This window comes from Globicephala melas, chromosome 2, assembly GCF_963455315.2.
Source record: "Globicephala melas chromosome 2, mGloMel1.2, whole genome shotgun sequence".
Classification (NCBI taxonomy): domain Eukaryota; kingdom Metazoa; phylum Chordata; class Mammalia; order Artiodactyla; family Delphinidae; genus Globicephala; species Globicephala melas.
Genome location: NC_083315.2, coordinates 134,259,986 through 134,282,427, shown reverse-complemented (window position 1 = coordinate 134,282,427; position 22,442 = coordinate 134,259,986). Strand labels below are relative to the sequence as shown.

General features: G+C 39.6%; 1 protein-coding gene across 3 annotated transcripts in view; it reads left to right on the top strand.

Annotated features, from left to right (window-relative positions):
• Window positions 1-22,442, top strand: part of SLC35F4 (solute carrier family 35 member F4) — a 293,839-nt gene that overhangs the window by 197,883 nt on the left and 73,514 nt on the right. The window contains exon 1 of one of the 3 annotated variants that reach the window (XM_030855100.2): window positions 20,537-20,603. The exons of the other annotated variants lie outside the window; for them this stretch is intronic. The gene's annotated coding sequence lies outside the window, so the exon portion shown is untranslated. Of the gene's footprint in view, window positions 1-20,536; window positions 20,604-22,442 lie in introns of those variants that run through there. 3 annotated transcript variants of the gene reach the window in all.

The following is a 22,442-nucleotide window of genomic DNA, read 5'->3' as shown; positions in this document are numbered from 1 at the left end:
AAGCCTAGTTAATATTTGTTTATGAGACATCTGTTTCTTTATAACACTGTATTGATTTTCACTTGTGTGATAATGCCTTCCAGCAAGAAAAAATGATTTTTTAGAAGACCAGAAAGTCATTATATTATATCCTAATGAATAACTCATTAACTAGTTAATTCACAGCATATGTAAACTTCTATTTTCTATCACTTCATAAATTCACAGTATATTCACAGTATATCAATTGTCTGCCTTCAGTAAGTCTACGTGAGTTCCATTTTTATGTTAATATCATTTGTATAACTTCGCCTGATTTCTTTTGAGTCTCAAGTGGTTCTTTTTAAGGACTGAACATAAAAATATTTATCTTTACTAGGTACTATTTTCATAGAGATAGTCTATGTGAACCAAACTTATGGGAAATATGTTATCCAAAATGACATAGCAGTGCTTTGTGTGATTCTACTCACTGTATCATCTTAGTTGTTTTACTTTACTTCTCTGGGTCTCAAGTTTTCCATTCGTAAAATAGGGAAAACATCTCGCTGAATAAGGAGCAAATAAAATATCCTTTTAATGTTCTGACATAGTATTTGGCACATTTCAGAAGAAGGCGTTACTGTAATTTGTGGCGTGAGAGGGACTAGTACCCAAACAAAGCAAAAGTGTTACTGTGAGTCACAATTTAAGAGGTGGAAAATGCTTTACAGATAAGTCTGCAGTTGGTTCAAACCCCAGGTGTTCGTGTGTTTTCTTGGCTTGAAACTTTCTGATATTTCTTATCCCTTTCTAAGTTCTGGAGGCTTTTTAATTTTTATTTTATTTTTAATATTTATTTTATTTTATTAATTACTTAGGCTGCACCAGGTCTTAGTTGCAGCACTCGGGACCTTCGTTGTGGTGTGTAGCCATCTTAGTTGTGGCACTCGAACTCTTAGTTGTGGCATGCATGCGGGAACTTACTTCCCCGACCAGGGATCGAACCTGGACCCCCTGCATTGGGAGCGTGGAGTCTTACCCACTGGACCACCAGGGAGGTCCCTGGAGGCTTTTCTAAATTTTTGGCTTAGTACTTTTTGTGATTAGGGTTTAGATGGGCAGAGATGGATTTATTTCTCTTTCCCCTGTTCACTCAGTGGAATTCATGAAATTTGAGTTGCCAAGATGTTGGGAACACCATGAAGTCAAGATGTTGGGAACACACGGATCCATCTGGAACATTTACAGTGCATATCAGAAGATTCTCTTCTTTGACTTGTGTTTTGGTGAACAGTAAGCCGAACACAATCATAGCATAACATAACATTTATAGATATAAACATAACGTTTTATAGATACAAACTAATCTCAAACAGAAGATACTGTAGTAACGTAGGGGTGGGGAGATGGGGATTTCTCAATGAATCTCCTGTCTTGTACGTTTGTATACAGAGTTTAAAGAGGATGATAAAATGGTTTCACAAAAGAAAAATGAGAAATGGGACAGCTTGTGTCATTACTGAGGGCAGGATGCATTTGGGGCAGGAAATAGGCAGCGTGGTGATTCAGGGGCCTCTCTCATTATCTCCTGTCAGGTCAAGCTGTGTGTAATTGGCTTAATCTTCAATGTAGCTAATGAGGTTGTTTTTTTCAAATTATTTTTTAAGTGCTGGCAATAGCTGATTAGGCCTTGCTTAGGGCTATTGAAATGGTCCTGACCCCTTCATTTACAAGTGACAGATCCCTAACTCAAACTGGGTTCAGAGAAGAACAAAAACAAAACAAAATTTATTGGGTCATGAAACTGAAAAGGCCAGGGGAGGTATTGGTTTCAGGTGAGGCCTGATACAAGTGCCAAAACAGTGATGCCCCTCTCTCCATTTTCCTTTGTGGCAAAGATGACCTCAACAACTCCTGGTTCAACTTTACCTACTTAAGCAATCTCAGCAGTTGAAGAGTGTCTTTCCCATAAGGTGGCAGGAGGAGTCCGAGGGCCAACCCTCAATGGCTTGAGTCTTGTGTGGCTGAGTTATAGAATAGACAGACTGACTGGTCAGAACTGAATCTTGTGTCCAGCTCTGTTCTTGACTCAGGGACATGGGGAGGGGTGTCCAGCTTCACCTAAACCATGTAGACCTGTAGTGAAATGGAGGTGGTCCCTCGTGGGAAAATCATAGGCACTTATCGTGAAGAAGTGGTTTGGGGCAGGCAGGAGTAACACACCTGCCTTTCTTTTCAGTAGCCTTTCTTGTACCGGAAAGTCTGACTCTTGCGTTAGTCCCACTTGACTCTGTAAAGCACCAGACCAGCTGGCTTCATTCCTTAGTCTCCTCAGGAAATGTTGGTAATAACGCTCTGTATTAAATTCTATAAAAGCAGTGATTTTGAATATGAAAAATGGTATCGTCTAATGGTGATAATTCCTTTTAGAGGTGACTTTTAGCACCTTCATCAATTAGCTTGGAAGACCAAGCTCACTTTTAGTACAGTAGTCCTGGCTGGAACCTTCCTCCCGAGGATCTCATTTTATATCTTCATATATTTGCATGTGTTTCTATATAATATCCATAAGATTGCAGACCTTTTTATAAATTAAAATTTTTATCATACCAGTTAAAGTCAGAATTTCTTTATTTCTTGTCTCTTCACTTCTTACTACCTACACACTACCTGTGACTGGATATCAGAAGTTTATAGCCAGAGACTGAACATAAGGTTCAATATTTCGAGAGCATACTTGGCATTGTTCTGTCTTCCATTATTTCTGCTATTTGTCAAATGATCTCCAGAGCCTTTGGGAAGTGGGGGTGGGGAGTATGGCCTGAATTATTCTGTTACTCGAAGTAAACATATATATCACATCTCCTTCCTTGGTGTGTGGTGGTTCAAGATCAAGAAAAGGAAAATTTTTTTGTTCTCTATGACAGTATCGATGGTTTCTGAGAATTTTTCACCTCATATCATATTGACCTGTCTGAATATAACCATAAGACAATAATAGGGGTGTTTGAGGATTAAATAAAATGACTTAATAGAACCAGTAAGATTAAGATCCTGTCTTTGGAGGTAGATGTCCTCAGTTTACATTCCAGCTTCAACACCTGTATGAACTTGGGCTGGTAATTCACCTACATGTGTGCCTGAATTTCCTTATCTGTAAAATGGACAAAGCACTGAGTTCATAGGCTTCTGATGACAATTAACAAGAGTTAATGTATATCAAGCAATTCAAAGAGTTCTAAGAAATTGCCTCTCCCACACAAACTGGCTGATTATGATGCTTCCAACCCTCAGTTGTGAGTTTCCTGTTCCCCCCCTCTTTTGGGGTTAAGTTGCCCCTCTTGGCAGCCATCTTGGGCAGGAAATCTTTTAAGACCACAGCTCCCTCGCTGGTCCCCAGCACACATTGTTTTGCCCAACCATTGGAAGAAGGGTTACTTGCTTCCAGGGCTGCTCTTTATACTGTGCTGTCCCTCGGGGACATCTCCAGCCACAGAATACCACCTTTGAACTTCTCTTGGGGAGACTCAGGCTGCGGTGCTTATGAAACCCCGACCCCAGTAGACACATGCCAGGTGCCCCGAGTGACCCCCATGTTGCCCATCCACCAAAAGTGAGGGAGAAGCACTGCCCCTCCACCACTACAGGGAAGGGAGGTGAGGAGGTTATGACACAGCACATCATCAGCTCTCTTCAGAGCATCTCTTTTACAGGTGAGCTTAGATGATACTCCCTTTCTTTAGGGTCTGGGTAGGGTTGATATCTTTTGTATTGTTCTCTGCTTTGTGGCCTCATCCAAAACTCGAGGAAGCAAGAGCTCCATTTTAGGATTCTACCTTAGCAATTATTATTGTTATGATCATCCAAAATCCTGTAGAAAAAGAAGCACTTGGCTTCTTTCCATTCATTGACTGGTTTCTGAGTGCCGTGACTAACTATTCCCTCCCAAGCAAGTCACCTGGCTTCTCTAAGCCTTGGCGTCCTTATTTATAAATTGGGGTTGATATCACTTGCTTTGTGCAAGGTCTAATGAGATAATGCATGCAAAACTCTTTGTAAACTAAAAAGTACTTTTATATATAATGAATTAAGAGAGAAAATTTTGCTTTGTTGTCTGGGTATGCTGTGGCTAATAACCATCGGTCTGTGTTTTGCATTTTATTGGCAGGTATAATTTTTCTGCCAATCAAGTATTTAGAATCACGTTGTATAATGTAAAAACCTAGGTGGTTCATGAAAAGTTTCTAATGACTTATAGGATTGCCAGATTTTGCACATAAAAATACAGAACACCCAGTTAAATATTAATCAGATAAACAATGAATAATTTTTAGTATGTCTATCCCACATATTTCATGGGATTTTATCTGGTAATCGCACTATAAGTATCAGTGGACTGTGAACAGAAATTGTTACCTAATTTATTTTTATATTTCCAGATCCTAGCACAATGCCTGACCCATAACAAGTGCCTTAATACACGATTCTGGAATAGAGCAATCATTAGAATATTTATTTGGAAAGCTATTGGTTATGTGACAAATTACTTTCAGCAACTCCTCTGATCTTTGGTTTGCTCATCGGTTGAACAAAGATGAGAGTAAGTGCCATACCTATTAATGGAAGGATAACATGAAATGGGGCATGTGAGCCGCCTTTATAAATTGTTAAAGCAACCCGCATGTGCTACAAAGGTGTTTTAGACGGCGCAAGGGGTAGAGCTACTGAGAATGGTATTTTTAGTGTAGCCTCTGCAATAAAGAGTAGATAGTAAATTTTCAAAACGTTTCAGTAAGATCTACAGTCCCTCTCAGGCTGTTCTTTCTCCCACAGAGGGATGGGTTTCTGCAGGGAATTAAACTGTGCCTAACTCCTTCTGGTTCCCTTAGATCTCTACGTGCCCATCTCTACTCCCTTCATGTCTCAGGCTGTGTAATTTGGTGATTGTGAAGCCATCATTAAGGTTTGCTGTGGAAGTTCTGGATAATTTTCTTGAAGCATTTGTTAAAATCATGCAAAACCTACTTCAACAAATCAACATTAAAATCCTAAATGGAACTAAAAGCTGTTTTACTTCACCTGGTCTAGCCAGGAAGCTATGAGTTAAGGCTCAAGTTCTCCCCTGCTTGGCTAACATTTTCATATGCCACTGATACAGCGTAGTGAGTGGTGTTGAGGTGCCGTATGTGTTGGCGTAATTATATATATACTGGCATAAATTGTTTGATGCAATTTCTCAAACTTATTTAAATTTGTTCTCAGAAATGAAAATAGCTCATTAGCTTCCAAGAATACATTTGTAATTCCTGGGAAACAATTTTTTTGGCATTTCAAATGGGACATGTTAAGCTATCATCCTTGAGGTCTTTCTGAATTTCAGTTCCACAGATACTTATTTATGAAGTATCTGTATCCTTTACTGGCTCCATTTAAACCTTATCTCTAAATGCTGAAGGTCTTGGGGTTCAAAACTGTTTCCTCTTGTAGCTCTGTGTGTGTGTGAGCTGATCTCACCCAAACTTACAGCAATTTAAAAAATCACTCAATGACGATTCCCATATTTCTCCAGCTCACTGTTATCTTCTGAGCAACAGATTGTACAATCCAACAGCCTTTCTGACATCCTACCGCTCTCCACATCCTGATGGGTCCTCAGCGCTCCAGTATTTGTTCTTCCTCCATTGTTCAGTAATATTCATCCAGTTGCAAAAGCCAGACTTTGTGGGGGGGGGGGGGTTCTTCTTAACACTTTCCCCTCATCTCTTGCCTTGGATTGAACAACCTCTCCTCTCTCTTGGCTTGGATTAGATAATCTATCACAAAATCTTGTCAGGTCTACCTCCAAAATTGTCTCAGCCCTGGCTATTTACCTTTATCCTCACTCCACCAATATAGCCAAAGCCGCTGCCACCATCTCTCACCTGAGCTCTCCACTCCACTATAGTCCATTCTCCACACAACTACCCCAGTGATCCTTTTAAATCATAAATAAGATCAACTGACTTCCCTGTTTAAAACCACCCAATAGCTTTAAATTAACATTCGGAAAAGATTCATAAAGCTGGCCATTCCACATTTATTTCACACCTGTATCTTTCTCACTCACTACATTCTAGCCACATGGGAATTTTCTCAGTTTCTCTAATGAATCATGCTACACCCTGACACAGGACCTTTGCATAGGCTTCCCTCTCTGTGGACTAGCCATCCTGAACCCACTTCATTACTTCTTATCATTCAGATCTTTCAGCTCAAACATTATTTCTACACCCTAAAATGTTAGCAGCATAAAGATAGGGACCTTGTCTATACTGTTTACTGATGTATCCCCATCACCTTGCACAGAACTGGCATATTCTAGGCACTCAATAAATTTTGCACAATGAGTGAAAAAAATAAAAGAAGAAAGACATGAATGAATGAATGAAAACTAGCTTAGATCTGGTCCCTCATTTATACAGTCCTGTGACATCTTCCCTTTCTTTCATCCACACTTACCACAATTTACATTTTGTTAGATTATTTGTTGGATTTCATCTCCCCATCTAGACTCATGCGAGTAGGGACCAGGCATGGTTTTGCTTCCCATTTTATCTGCAGAGCCTAGCACATTCCAAGCACGTGGTGGGTGCTCACTACCTATTGGCTGCTGAATTTTCTGAACTTCTCCCACTCATCCCTCGGCAGCCTTTGACACAGCTGAGCACACCATCCATCTCGAAACACTCTCTTCCTCTACTTCTGGACTCCAGCTCTTCTGCTTCCCCCTCTCTGGTCTCATTTTTCTCACTCTCATATGTGGGATCCTTTTCTTCTCTCAGTTCCTTAAAAGTTAGTGTTCCAACTGGGGAGATTCATACCATGGAATACTACTCAGCAATACAAAGGGACAAACTACTGATGCACACAAAAGCCTTGGGTGATATGAAGGGCATTAGACTGTGGGAGGTTTTGGGGATGATGAAGCTGTTGTGTATCCTGACTGTGGTGGTGGTTAGACACATCTATACATGTGATAAAATAATTGATGAAGGGTTCACAGGATGTCTCTGTACAAGTTTTGCAACGTCTATGTAAGTTAAAAATTATTTCAAAATAAAGGTTTTGGTTTTTTTTTTAAGGTATTTTCATGGCTCTGCAAGAACCTGCAGGCTCTCCCTGTGGGTTCTCAGCTGCTACTATGACTGTGGTCTCTGCACGCATGCTCCAGAGCTCCATGCCTCTTTCCTGGGCTCCCGTTTTGGACATACAAGTCATAGCAACCATACAGAGCTATCCATGCTGGTTGTGGGTAAATGGATGCATACATAGTGGTTATTTCTGTGATCACTAAATGAGAAAATTCTGTTTCTTTTCTATTTATGGAAACATTTTAATCTTGAAGGTTCTATACAAATTACTCACCTTTCATCAAAGTCAGAAAGTATACCCTTGTGTCACAGTTTTCCTGTGTGATTTGCACAATGAACTCAACATTTTCCCATGGATTCTTTTGTATTTGCTTCCTTCTGGTTGCACCATGGAACTATTGTGTTACATTTACATTTGTATATGTGTGTGTGTATGTATATATGTATAGATATATACCTAGACATTTCTATATCTTTAGAAAGGTAACGCTTCAGTTCAGCGACCTTGCTGCACTTTAAGTGGAAAGCAATCTTGATCTCCCCTTTCATTTTTCATGGTTTCCCACTGTGCCTAACAATTGGTTAAGAGAAACATTTCAGTGGAGGTCAAACATTGTTTGAATGTGTGGCAACTGGTTTCCCAGGGAAACAGCACATCAGTACTTGTAGCCTTCGGCAGCATCTCCATGATGACGTCCAGACAACAGCCATAGCAGAATGTTTGCTATAGAACAGGAGACTCAAAACGAACTCGGAGAAGGCCCTGTGAACAAGGTGAACCATCTCAAAAGATGAAGAAGTATTCTGCAAGAGTGGTGCCCTTAGCATCCTACAGTGTTTCTGAACACAACTCGCCCCTGTCAGGTGGTAAATGCTGTTCTCCTGGGCAAGAGCCCTTCTCTGCGTGGAAGTTTTCATGCTCTTCGGGCTCACTGTTCCATCACTGTGTTTATTCTCTGTAGAAATCCTTAAACTCTAGCTGAAATTATCTGTTGCCTACACGGAGTTTTTACTTACATGATTAGTAGTTTGGAGATGAAAATTACCTTAGGGAAAATTTGTTAGACTCCCCCCAAAAGAAAACTTTGAAAAGTTGCTTAGACTTGACTTATTTAGGTATTAGTTTATTTGGAGCCTGAACTCTTATTACAGAGTTCTCTGTCTTTGACTTCCCTAATATTTCAGTAATTTACTTAGCTGCTGTTCTTTTAACAATGTAGACAAGGAAAGAAGACAAAGGAAGACTTCTATATTAGAGTCCAGCACTTGAAAAATGAAGGAATACTGAAGGAATTGAATAAAATGTACGTTTCCCTACATGGTTGAATTGAGATCTTTTTCAGTCTAATCAACATTCCACGTGAGCATGGGTTGAGTCTAATTCTAAAGAATGAAGGGGAAGACAACACTAATTGTTTAAGATGAAACTGTCTGTCCTTTTGACAGACAGATGTTAACTAATACGTATCTTATAGACTAATACACTGAAGTCTGGTTTGGGTTTCTTTTTTAAAGGAAAAGAATTAAAATTCTCTCTTTTTTAAAATTGAAGTATAGTTGATATACAATATTGTGTTAGTTTCTGGTGTACAACAAAGTGATTCAGATATATATGTATATATATATATGCTCTTTTTCGTATTCTTTTCCATTATGGTTTATTACAGGATGTTGAATATAGTTCCCTGTGCTATACAATAGGACCTTTTTGTTTATCCATTCTATATATAATAGTTTGCATCTAAAATTCTCTCTTTACCAACACTACCTGTGTTAGTTTACACATCAGATTTTTAAGTTCTGAATTGGCAAGTTGATGAAATCTTAATTAAATTAGGGAATATTTTAGAATTACTATTACTAAGAACTGTTTCATAAATACTGTATTCAAGAATGAGTAGTAAGGTAATTTCTGTTATATTACTCCGTGGGTTCATCTGAGAGATTGTGTATCTCACTTGTATTTCTGTGATGGATAACAATAAATGTTGAATTAATTAGGCAAAAAACTCAGCTAAACTGTAAATGTAATAGAGTAATATAAAGTTTTAACTAAAACTTTCTTCTTTTTTAAAAAGCAGCTGAATTATTTCAAGTAGATACAATTTCATAAGCAATTAGCTAACCAAGTTTTGCATGGCTCTGATATAAGGAATAAATGCTATGGCTAGTTAGCATATTAACTGTTGATATTTGACAGGTCGGTGAATGCTTACAGAGGGGTCTGGCAGATTAAACATTCTTCCTCAATCTTATTTCTCTACTCCAAATGTGTTCACTAGATTCTTTCTGAGACTACAAAGATTTTAAACTCCAATCTGGCCTATGTCCAATTGATCCTAAAACATAAACTACTCAAGTACCAAATAATGGAGTTTTATGTCCATCCTAAAACAAGTTACAGGGCCTGAAGTCTTCCAGTATTTCCAATTGGCAAAGCTGGGAAAGTAAACACTACTTTGCAAACTGCTGATTTTACACACAGAAAGCTGTGTTTTATAAACCATATGTTGCATTTGCCTTTGGATGGGCTTGTGATGTAATTTGCTGTAACGTAGAGGAATAAGGAGTGGAGCATTTGCAGACTGCATTGTCACACTGTCTATTCTCTTACCTTTAGCAAGGAAGCCCCACCTTAAATTTCTAGGGGATAAAAACCTTATATTTTTCTTTAAAAGATTTCAAAGGGGAGAGAGTTCTACAGTCCTTTTTAGAAAAACCACCTTACTGATTATCAGTCCTTACTGTTTGGAATTCCTTCCTTAAATTGGCTTAATGTTAACTAAAATCTTTCCTGCCACATTTTAAGTTGATATTCTTGCCTAGAGAACACATTCAGTTTGTATATGAGAATGAAATTCTACCTCCACTTCACTTCTTTTTTAAAAAAATTGAAGTATAGTTGATTTACAATGTTGTGCAAATTTCTGCTGTACAGCAAAGTGACTCAGTTATACATATATATACATTCTTTTTCATATTCTTTTCCATTATGGTTATCACAGGATAGTGAATATAGTTCCCTGTGCTATACAGTAGGGCCTTGTTTATCCATCCTATATATAATAGTTTGCATCTGCTAATCCCAAACTCTCAATCCTTCCCTCCCCCTTGGCAACTGCAAGTCTGTTCTCTATGTCTGTGGGTCTGTTTCTGTTTCATAGATATGTTCACTTGGGCCATATTTTAGAGTCCACATATAAGTGATTTCATGTGGTATTTGTCTTTCTCTTTCTTACTTCACTTGGGATGATAATCTCTAGGTCCATCCATCTTGCTGCAAATGGCATTATTTCATTCTTTTTATGGCTGAGTAATATCCCATTGTATACAGATACCACATCTTCTTTATTCATTCATCTGTCAATGGACATTTACTACCTCCATTTCTTAAACCACAAATGGAATAATTCATGTTTGAAGATCTCTAAAGTTCCATCCAGCTATATTAGTCCTATTAGCAATCACTGCCATCCTACAGAGTGATGGTTCTTGAACTTTTGGGAGACATAGTTTCCTTGTTAAGTAGCCAGTTACAGGCTATGGAACATCTCCCCAGTAAAATGTACATACACACAACATTTGGGGGCCTCCTAAAGTCCCCTGATGTCCCTGGACCCTGGATAAAGAGCCCCTGACAGAGCACAGACATCTTTTCAGGTGTGAATTCAGATGTGAGTTGTAAAGAATAGAGGCATTACTGAGAATTTATGCATGACAGGATCCTTTAAATCAAATATACAAAGTCTTTTAACATTTTATTTTAAAATTTTGGTCACATAATCAATCTGTTTTACTCATGTCCTAATAATGATCTCTAAATGTCAGATAGAAACATGCAGGGCTAGTTTTAAATTTTCTCTTGGATCCCACTTGATATGATTTTATTACTGAAATGCAAAAAGAAAATAAATCTCATCATAAGACAGCATCATTATTTACCCCAAGGACAAGCAGACTCTACCACATATGGATGGCATCTTCAAAGTCCTTTCTGTTGCCTACACATCAGTTAAAAGTTTATTTTCTTTTTTGGATAACAAACATTTAGCTTTCAAAAAAAAACCAAACAACATTATCATGATCTGTAAGTGGCATTCAGTGTGGCCCAGGTTCCCTACCACGCTGCTTGGCGAACTCCTCCTCTTAGGCTCCTGATTGTCTGAGCCCCCAAGCCTGGTTAGATGCCTCTGCCATTGCTCTTACAGACCCAGTCTCCCTCTCCCATCACAGTGCTTATCTGTACTATTGCAACTGCCCATTTTCTCATCTATATTCCCCCCAAATACTTTAAACTCGGTGAGGGAGCAACATTCTCACTCACAGTTATTTTCCCAGCACTTAAGATAGTGCCTAACACATTCAGGGTGTTAAGTAAATGGTCATTGAGTGAATGCGTGAACAAGTGCACAACACATTGTGTATAAAAGGTATGTCTGATCCGGTGGCTCTGTCATACTTTTTAAAAGAATAAGTGCAGTTAGAATGAGCTCAGATTTCCAGTATGGGATTTCCCTGCCTGGAAGTCTGACCTATAAGTCAGCATCAGAAAACTGATAGTCAATCAATTATCTGTTTTTGTAAATCATAGAAGACCGCGTTTTCATAGTGTGCAAACAATGGCTGTGGCTCCGGTTGGGGAAGAGAGAAAGGGTAAAGGGAAGAAAGAAAAGGGACTAAGGCTAAGCCAGATATAGCCAGGAGAGGAGTGGACGAGACTGACCTACAGTGGAGCAGAATTAACCAAAAGGGATCCTTGTTCTTATCTAAGATGAGGGTGGGGCTTCAGATGAGGGGTAGGGGATGGGGGATATGTGGGCAAAGGAGAGGCAGGGAAGCAAGGATGGTCCAAAGCAGCAAGTAAAGGGAATGGGATTCGAGATGAACAGCAAATACCAAGAGCAGACATGAGAGGTGGAGCTCAGGGAAATGCCCAGATGCAGGGGCACACAGCAGGGTCTCTTCTGAGGAGAGGCAGCCAGCCCACTAGATTCACCCACTTCCCTGGAAGGTTGATCTTCTGGGGATGCTTAACTCTGCCTGTCTTCTCAGAGAATACTTGGTGTTTTTAACCGAAAGGGGCGAGAATCTTCTTAGTGTGCTTTTTCACAGGAGAAGTACATACATCACAGTGTTCAAACGTTCACATATTGGAGTGTCACCCAAGGAGGCTGTTAGTCATCACACTTCGATAAGTAAGCCTGGTAGCCCACTTGACCTCAAACTAGTGGGTCTGCAGTACTTCCCCTTCATGATTCTGTAAAATTATTTTCTTGCCTCCACACTAAGAGGGTACATGGTATGAGAAGTCTCGCGGTGGATGCTCTGAGTAGATCAAGAGAAATCCTATTAAAATAAGAGAATGGGTACGAGCTACAGTTTGGAAAGACAAAAAAGTTTTAGATATGGATGGTAGTGATAGTTGAACAACAACATGAATGCTCTTATTGCCACTGAACTGTACAGTTAAAAATGGTTAAAATGGTAAATTTTATGTTATATCACAATGAAAAAATATAAGACAATAACAATAAGAGCTTGATCTGAGGAAATGGTAGGTGCTTCCCAGTTTTAAATATAGAAAATCAAGAGACAGTAACAAAAGTAATATTCAGGGTCAGATGCTCAGTCAGGAGTTAAACTGGCCACTAAGTGCTGGGAATCCTGGTTTCTGGTACAATGTTCTTTTCAGGCAAAACTCCAAATCCAACCCTATCCCTTCACCATGCATAACTGAGATTCTATAAGCCTCATAATGTTCTTTCATAAAGAGGATCAATTTCACAATGTGTGCAGCAGATTTTCAAAACTACGTCCTTTGATAAGTTCATCATATATCCTATTGAATTTTCTCTTGAAAATACATTCCTTAAAGTAGCATTTAACTCTACCGATATGAGCAGTTTTTATCTTTAAAAGGAAAGTTTCTGTTTCTTGTTCTTTCAGGGATTCTCACTTAGATTTTTTACTCCAGGAAAAGTTCCAAATGCATTGATATTTCCTGAAAAATATTCTTCCATGTATCTAGGTATAATCCTGAAAATCCCTTCCCTAGAAGAAACGTAGGGCTATTTCTCAAATGTTGTGGCGATGCTCAGGGAAGATAAGTTTTTAGAGAGCTGAGGTGAAGATCCATTTTGGGGTCATAAGCAAAGGCTATGATTTGAACTTACCTGGAAACAGAGTGCTTCTTGTTAAGAAGTCACAAGGTCTTCATAAAATTTAAAAATTTTACACTGAAAATTTCCATAGAATGTCTAGTCCCACTTTCTCACATTTTATAGAGGAGAACACCCAAGTCTAGGAAGGTTGAGTGACTCGCCAACGTCCCCCCGCCTCCTCCCTTCATGCTGCTTTACAAACCCTTCGTATGCACTTGTTTACAATGGGAATCATGCTCCTGAATGGCTGAAACACCACCCGGAAGACATTATGGGGAGCTCTCTGTTCCGAAATCTTGACCATCACTCCCCTTTTCAGAGAGAGAGAGAGAGAGAAGAGGGAATTCAGATGGCATTTTCCTCTGCTGTGACAGCTCACCTCTTTATTAAAATGATTCCCTGAGGGAGAATTCCATGCCCACCCCACACACACCCACTATTATTTTTGTGTGTGTCATTCAAGGATTTCCCCTTGGTTTATTTTTTTGTTATTGGCAGATAATTGCTTGACAATGCTGTCTCATACTTTTAACTGTGTTTACTTCAATTCCTTTTTCAACTTGTTGTTAGAGTTTTTATTGCAATCCCTGTTTTTCCGCTTCCCATTCATGCTCTTTTTTCAGTTTCCTATTCCTTAGGAAATAGCCACTGTACATTTTTTTGTATTTATTACTATTATTAACATATTACATAGCACATATTGAGAGGTAGTCAGTGGCTACCACAAATATCTCCCAAAAATTAAGACTAATAAGAAGATAGATTTATTATTCTATTTTTTCATAGTTTGTGTTTTTGTTGTTTTTTCTGTGTTTTTTTTTAACATCTTTATTGGAGTATACTTGCTTTACAATTGTGTGTTAGTTTCTGCTTTATAACAAGGTGAATCAGTTATACATATACATATGTTCCCATATCTCTTCCCTTTTGCATCTCTCTCCCTCCCACCCTCCCTATCCCACCCCTCTAGGTGGTCACAAAGCACCGAGCTGATCTCCCTGTGCTCTGCAGCTGCTTCCCACTACCTATTTCACGTTTGGTAGTGTATATATGTCCATTACACTCTCTCACTTTGTCACAGCTTACCCTTCACCCTCCCCATATACTCAAGTCCATTCTCTAGTAGGTCTGTGTCTTTATTCCCATCGTACCTCTAGGTTCTTCATGATACGTTTTTATTTCTTAGATTCCATATATATGTGTTAGCATACGGTACTTGTCTCTCTCTTTCTGACTTACTTCACTCTGTATGACAGACTATAGGTCCATCCACCTCACTACAAATAACTCAATTTTGTTTCTTTTTATAGCTGAGTAATATTCTATTGTATATATGTGCCACATCCTCTTTATGCATTCATCTGATGATGGACACTTAGGTTGCTTCCATCACCTGGCTATTGTAAATAGAGCTGCAGTGAACATTTTGGTACATGACTCTTTTTGAATTATGGTTTTCAAAGGGTGTATGCCCAGTAGTGGGATTGCTGGGTCATATGGTAGTTCTGTTTTTAGTTTTTTAAGGAACCTCCATACTGTTCTCCATAGTGGCTGTACCGATTAACATTCCCACCAGCAGTGCAAGAGTATTCCCTTTTCTCCACACCCTCTCCAGCATTTATTGTTTCTAGATTTTTTGATGATGGCCATTCTGACTGGTGTGAGATGATATCTCATTGTAGTTTTGATTTGCATTTCTCTAATGATTAATGATGTTGAGCATTCTTTAATGTGTTTGTTGGCAATCTGTACATCTTGAGAAATGTCTATTTAGGTCTTCTGCCCATTTTTGGATTGCGTTGTTTGTTTTTTTGTTATTAAGCTGCATGAGCTGCTTGTAAATTTTGGAGATTAATCCTTTGTCAGTTGCTTCATTTGCAAATATTTTCTCCCATTCTGAGGGTTATATTTTGGTCTTCTTTATGGTTTCCTTTGCTGCAGAAAAGCTATGAAGTTTCATTAGGTCCCATTTGTTTATTTTTGTTTTTATTTCCATTTCTCCAGGAGGTGGGTCAAAAAGGATCATGCTGTGATTTAGGTCATAGAGTGTTCTGCCTATGTTTTCCTCTAAGAGTTTGATAGTTTTTGGCCTTACATTTAGGTCTTTAATCCATTTTGAGCTTATTTTTGTGTATGGTGTTAAGGAGTATTCCAGTCTCATACTTTTACATGTAGCTGTCCAGTTTTCCCAGCACCACTTATTGAAGAGGCTGTCCTTTCTCCACTGTACATTTCTGCCTCCTTTATCAGATATAAGGTGACCATATGTGCGTGGGTTTATCTCTGGGCTTTCTATCCTGTTCTATTGATCTATATTTCTGTTTTGTGCCAGTACCATACTGTCTTGATTACTGTGGCTTTGTAGTATAGTCTGAAGTCAGGGAGCCTGATTCCTCCAGCTCCGTTTTTCGTTCTTAAGATGGCTTTGGCTATTCGGGGTCTTTTGTGTTTCCATACAAATTGTGAAATTTTTTGTTCTACTTCTGTGAAAAATGCCCATGGTAGTTTGATAGGGATTGCATTGAATCTGTAGATTGCTTTGGGTAGTAGAGTCATTTTCACAATGTTGATTCTTCCAATCCAAAAACATGGTATATCTCTCCATCTATTTGTATCATCTTTAATTTCTTTCATCAGTGTCTTATAATTTTCTGCATACAGGTCTTTTGTCTCCTTAGGTAGATTTATTCCTAGATATTTTATTCTTTTTGTTGCAGTGGTAAATGGGAGTGTTTTCTTAATTTCCCTTTCAGATTTTTCATCATTAGTGTATAGGAATGCCAGAGATTTCTGTGCATTAATTTTGTATCCTGCTACTTTACCAAATTCATTGATTAGCTCTAGCAGTTTTCTGGTAGCATCTTTAGGATTCTCTATGTATCAGATAATGTCATCTGCAAACAGTGACAGCTTTACTTCTTCTTTTCTGATTTGGATTCCTTTTATTTCCTTTTCTTCTCTGATTGCTGTGGCTAACACTCCCAAAACTATGTTGAATAAGAGTGGTGAGAGTGGGCAACGTTGTCTTGTTCCTGATCTTACTGGAAATGCTTTCAGTTTTTCACCATTGAGGACGATGTTGGCTCTAGATTTGTCATAATTGGCCTTTATTATGTTGAGGAAAGTGCTCTCTATGCCTACTTTCTGCAGGGTTTTTATCATAAATGTGTGTTGAATTTTGTTGAAAGCTTTCTCTGCATCTATTGAGATGATCATATGGTTTTTCTCCTTCAATTTGTTAATATGGTGTATCACACTGATTGATTTGCGTGTATTGAAGAATCCTTGCATTCCTGGAATAAACCCCACTTGATCATGGTGTATGATCCTTTTAATGTGCTGTTGGATTCTGTTTGCTAGTGTGTGTGTGTGTGTGTGTGTGTATATATATATATATATATATATTTTTTTTTTTTTTTTTTTTTTTTTTTTTGCCGTACATGGGCTTCTCACCGTTGTGGCCTCTCCCATTGTGGAGCACAGGCTCCGGACGTGCAGGCTTAGCGGCCATGGCTCACGGCTTCAGCCACGCTGCAGCATGTGGGATCCTCCCAGACCGGTGCACAAACCCGCGTCCGCTGCATCAGCAGGCAGACTCCCAACCACTGCGCCACCAGGGAAGCCCTGTTTGCTAGTATTTCGTTGAGGATTTTTGCATCTATGTTCATCAGTGATATTGGCCTGTAGTATTCTTTCTTCGTGACATCTTTGTCTGATTTTGGTATCAGGGTGATGGTGGTCTCATAGAATGAGTTTTGGAGTGTTCCTCCCTCTGCTATATTTTGGAAGAGTTTGAGAAGGATAAGTGTTAGCTCTTTTCTAAATGTTTCATAGAATTCGCCTGTAAAGCCATCTGGTCCTGGGCTTTTGTTTGTTGGAAGATTTTTAATCACAGTTTTAATTTCAGTGCTTGTGATTGCTCTGTTCACATTTTCTATTTCTTCCTGATTCAGTCTTGGCAGGTTGTGCATTTCTAAGAATTTGTCCATTTCTTCCAGGTTGTCCATTTTATTGGCATAGAGTTGCATGTAGTAATCTCTCATGATCTTTTGTATTTCGGCAGTGTTGGTTGTTCTCCTTTTTCATTTCTAATTCTAAGATTTGAGTCTAATCCCTTTTTTCTTGATGAGTCTGGCTAATGGTTTATCAATTTTGTTTATCTTGTCAAAGAACCAGCTTTTACTTTTATTGCTCTTTGCTATCCTTTCCTTCATTTCTTTTTCATTTATTTCTGATCTGATCTTTATGATTTCTTTCCTTCTGCTAAGTTTGGGGTTTTTTTGTTCTTCTTTCTCTAATTGCTTTAGGTGCAAGGTTAGGTTGTTTATTCAGGATGTTTCCTGTTTCTTAAGGTAGGATCGTATTGCTATAAACTTTCCTCTTAGGGATGCTTTTGCTGCATCCCATAGGTTTTGGGTCGTCGTGTCTCCATTGTCATTTGTTTGTAGGTATTTTTTGATTTCCTCTTTGATTTTTTCAGTGATCACTTCGTTATTAAGTAGTGTATTGTTTAGCCTCCATGTGTTTGTATTTTTTACAGATCTTTTCCTGTAATTGATATCTAGTCTCATAGCGTTGTGGTCGGAAAAGATACTTGATACAATTTCAATTTTCTTAAATTTACCAAGGCTTGATTTGTGACCCAAGATATGATGTATCCTGGAGAATGTTCCATGAGCACTTAAGAAAAATGTGCATTCTGTTGTTTTTGGTTGGAATGTCCTATAAATATCAATTAAGTTCATCTTGTTTAATGTATCATTTAAAGCTTGTGTTTCCTTATTTATTTTCATTTTGGATGATCTGTCCATTGGTGAAAATGGTGTGTTAAAGTTCCCTGCTATGAATGTGTTACTGTCAGTTTCCCCTGTTAAGGCTGTTAGTATTTGCCTTATGTATTGAGGTGATCCTATGTTGGGTGCATAAATATTTACAATTGTTATATCTTCTTATTGGATCAATCCCTTGATCATTATGTAGTGTCCTTCTTTGTCTCTTTTAATAGTCTTTATTTTAAAATCTATTTTTTCTGATATGAGAATTGCTACTCCAGCTTTGTTTTGATTTCCATTTGCATGGAATATCTTTTTCCATCCCCTCACTTTCAGTCTGTATGTGTCCCTAGGTCTGAAGCGGGTCTCTTGTAGACAGCATATATATGGGTCTTGTTTCTGTTTCCATTCAGCCAGTCTGTGCCTTTTGGTGGGAGTATTTAATCCATTTACATTTAAGGTAATTATCAATATATATGTTCCTATTCCCATTTTCTTAATTGTTTTTGGTTTTTTATTGTAGGTCTTTTCCTTCTCTTGTGGTTCTTGCCTAGAGAAGTTCCTTTAGCATTTGTGGTAAAGCTGGTTTAGTGGTGCTGAACTCTCTCAGCTTTTGCTTGTGTGTAAAGGTTTTATTTCTCCATCAAATCTGAATGAGATCCTTGCTGGGTAAAGTAATCTTGGTTGTAGCTTTTTCTCCTTCATCACTTTAAATATGTCCTGCCACTCCCTTCTGGCTTGCAGAGTTTCTGATGAATGATCAGCTGTTAACCTTATGTGGATTCCCTTGTGTGTTATTTGTTGTTTTTCCCTTGCTGCTTTTAATATGTTTTCTTTGTATTTAATTTTTGATAGTTTGATTAATATGTGTCTTGGCGTGTTTCTCCTTGGATTTACCCTGTATGGGACTCCCTGAGCTTCCTGGATTTGGTTAACTATTTCCTTTCCCATGTTAGGGAAGTTTTCAACTATAATCTCTTCAAATATTTTCTCAGTCCCTTTCTTTTTCTCTTCTTCTGGGACCCCTATATTTCGAATGTTGGTGCGTTTAATGTTGTCCCAGAGGTGTCTAAGAGTGTCCTCAATTCTTTCCATTGTTTTTTCTTTATTCTGCTCTGCAGTAGTTATTTCCACTATTTTATCTTCCAGGTCACTTATCCGTTCTTCTGCCTCAGTTATTCTGCTATTGATCCCATCTAGAGTATTTTTAATTTCATTTATTGTGTTGTTCATTGTTGCTTGTTTCCTCTTTATTTCTTCTAGGTCCTTGTTAAATGTTTCTTGCATTTTCTCTATTCAGTTTCCAAGATTTTGGATCATCTTTACTCTCATTATTCTGAATTGTTTTTCAGGTAGACTGCCTATATCCTCTTCATTTGTTAGGTCTGGTGGTTTTTTACCTTGCTCCTTCAACTACTGTGTGTTTTTCTGTCTTCTCATTTTGCTTATCTTACTGTGTTTGGGGTCTCCTTTTTGCAGGCTGCAGGTTTGTAGTTCCCGTTGTTTTTGGTGTCTGTCCTCAGTGGCTAAAGTTGGTTCAGTGGGTTGTGTAGGCTTCCTGGTGGAAGGGACTAGTGCCTGTGTTCTGGTGGATGAAGCTGGATCTTGTCTTTCTGGTGGGCAGGTCCACGTCTGGTGGTGTGTTTTGGAATGTCTGTGGCCTTATTATGATTTTAGGCAGCCTCTCTGCTAATGGGTAGGGTTGTGTTCCTGTCTTGCTAGTTTTTTGGCATAGGGTGTCCAGCACTGTAGCTTGCTGGTTGTTGAGTGAAGCTGGGTGTTGGTGTTGAGATGGAGATCTCTGGGAGATTTTCGCTCTTTGGTATTACATGGAGCTGGGAGGTCTCCTGTGGACCAGTGTCCTGAAGGGGGCTCTCCCACGTCAGAGGCACAGCACTGACTCCTGGCTGGAGTACCAAGAACCTTTCATCCACATGGCTCAGAATAAAAGGGAGAAAGAGTAGAAAGAAAGAAAGAGGATAAAATAAAATAAAGTAAGATAAAATAAAGTTATTACAATAAGAAAAGATAACTATTAAGAAAAATAAATGTTTTCAAAGTAAAAAAAAACAAAACAATAAAAAACGGACAGACAGAACCCTAGGAATTTGGTGAAAGCAAAACTATACAGAAAAAATCTCACATAGAAGCATACAGATACACACTCATAAAAAGAGAAAAAGGGAAAAAAATAATATATCTTGCTCTCAAAGTCCACCTCCTGAATTTGGGATGATTCATTGTCTATTCATGTATTTCACAGATGCAGGGTACGTCAAGTTGACTGTGGAGCTTTAATCGGATGCTTCTGAGGCTGCTGGGAGAGATTTCCCTTTCTCTTCTTTGTTTTCACAGCTCCCAGGGTCTCAGCTTTGGATTTGGCCCCGCCTCTGCGTGTAAGTCGCCTGAGGGCGTGTGTTCTTCACTCAGACAGGACTTGGTTAAAGGAGCAGCTGATTGGGGGGCTCTGGCTCACTCAAGCCGGGGGGAGGGTGGGGTATGGAGTGCGGGGCAAGCCTGTGGTGGCAGAGGCCAGCGTGACAGTGCACCAGCCTGAGGCGTGCCGTGCGTTCTCCCGGGTAAGTTGTCCCTGGATCCCAGGACCCTGGCAGTGGCGGGCTGCACACGCTCCCCGGAAGGGAGGTGTGGAGAGTGACCTGTGCTCGCACACAGGCTTCTTGGTGGTGGCGGCAGCAGCAGCCTTAGCGTCTCATGCTCGCCTCTGGGGTCCACGCTGATAGCTGCGGCTCACGCCCTTCTCTGGAGCTCCTTTAAGCGGCGCTCTTAATCTCCTCTCCTTGCACACTGGGAAACAAAGAGAGAAGAAAAAGTCTGTTGCCTCTTAGGCAGGTCCAGACTTTTCCCCGGCCTCCCTGCCGGCTATCCGTGGCGCACTAACCCCTTCAGGGTGTGTTCACACTGCCAACCCCTGTCCTCTCCCTGCGCTCCGACAGAAGCCCGAGCCTCAGCTCGCAGCCCCGCCCGCCCCCGGCGGGTGAGCAGACAAGCCTCTCGGGCAGATGAGTGCCGTTCGGCCCTGATCCTCTGTGCGGGAATCTCTCCCCTTGTCCTCCACACCCCTGTTGCTGTGCTCTCCTCCGCGGCTCCGAAGCTTTCTCCCTCCGCCACCTGCAGTCTCCGCCAGCGAAGGGGCTTCTAGTGTGTGGAAACCGTTCCTCCTTCACAGCTCCCTCCCACTGGTGCAGGTCCCGTCCCTATTCTTTTGTCTCTGTTTTTTCTTTTGCCCTACCCAGGTACGTGGGGGGTTTCTTGCATTTTGGGAGGTCTGAGGTCTTCTGCCAGCGTTCAGTGGGTGTTCTGTAGGAGTTGTTCCTCGTATAGATGTATTTCTGATGTATCTGTGGGGAGGAAGGTGATCTCCACGTCTTACTCTTCTGCCATCCTCCCCCTCTCCGCTGCTGTACTCTTGAAGCCCACACTTTGTGAGGTAAAAGTAGTTTGTCACCGTTGATAGGCCAGAAATTGATGCTAATTCCTTTATCAAAGAAGGCAGTCCTAAGGTTTGATAGGAAATTAAGTCTTTGGGAAATACAAAAACGTTTCCCTCAGGATCCCCTCTAATAATTATCTACAACTTCTTCCTCTTCCTTAAATTTAATCTACTTTTCCTCAACCACAAACTTTCAATATAAATAGTAAACCTGTTTTAGTCAATGTCTCTTGTTATGCTTAATGAGTGTGCTTCCGTACTGCAAATGTACAGTATTTTAGCAATATTATGCACTAAAAATGGAATTTTTGTACCAATCTGCAGTCAAACTACAATTTATAATTTTGTTTATATGGGTAAATGCATTTAGAGTTGGGAAAAACTGCAGTTTGTGAGTCAGACTCTATAGTATATGCCTTGGGTTTAAGTAAAATTCAGTCAGTAAATACGTTCTGAGAGCCTTGGAGAGAAAAGATCACTTTTTCAAGAGCATAGCACTGGTGAGAAGCAGAGCTGATGGTCCAGCTTAGGATGTCTGACTTCCAGTCTGGGCTCTTTCCCTCGTGCTGTGTGCTGTGGTGCAGAAAATATGCACTAAGGAGACCGTGCCAAACTGGACCTTAGAAAACCCTTGGAAGCTGTGCTGTCAGCAGCTTCCAGGAAAGATAAGAATTTGTGCTAAATATCAGGTGGGAAAAAATTCCTTCTGACTACTGCTATATTGGAAATGCTGCTTCTTTTTTTAACATCTTTATTGGAGTATAATTGCTTTACAATGGTGTTAGTTTCTTCTTTATAACAAAGTGAATCAGCTATACACATACATGCATCCCCATATCTCCTCCCTCTTGCATCTCCCTCCCACCCTCCTATCCCACCCCTCTAGATGGTCACAAAGCACTGAGCTGATCTCCCTGTGCTATGTGGCTGCTTCCCACTAGCTATCTATTTTACATTTGGTAGTATT